The sequence below is a fragment of the Fukomys damarensis genome, unplaced genomic scaffold (assembly GCF_012274545.1).
Source record: "Fukomys damarensis isolate Sample0158 unplaced genomic scaffold, DMR_v1.0_HiC HiC_scaffold_23, whole genome shotgun sequence".
Lineage (NCBI taxonomy): Eukaryota > Metazoa > Chordata > Mammalia > Rodentia > Bathyergidae > Fukomys > Fukomys damarensis.
Window position 1 is genome coordinate 41,246,695 of NW_022900935.1, and position 513 is coordinate 41,247,207.

The following is a 513-nucleotide window of genomic DNA, read 5'->3' on the forward strand; positions in this document are numbered from 1 at the left end:
AGCTGGCAGTTAGAGCATTTTCTAGATACAACTAAATAGATTTGGGCTGTTTCTTTGAAACCCAAAAAAGTGATAGTGCCAATGCAGTTATGTTGGCCAAGCATATAGCTAAAGTCATCACAATCAACCCAGGCTTTTGTGTGTGTGTGCGTGAGATGCAGTGTGTTTTCCACTGGGTCTGTCAAGTAACACAACAACCTTCTCCACTGTCTGGAGGAAAATGATGGCAGCCCCCGAGTCTGGGGTTGAGAAAAAGACATCTCAGACCTTGAGAAAGAGTTGCAGAGAGAATTCCAGCATCTCTGCCAGTCTCACGGTCCCCTCTATCCCATGCCTTCCTCCCTTGTCCCTCTGACCCACAGACCCATGAAAGCAGTCAAACAGCTGGACCTGTGGACTCACAGCCCAACCAGAGTGCAAGAACAGGGCTGCCAAAGCCCACGGCCAAAGCCAGAGCCACCTGCCTTGGTCCAGCTCAGCAGACTTCACTTTTTTTTTTGGTTTAGTACCTGG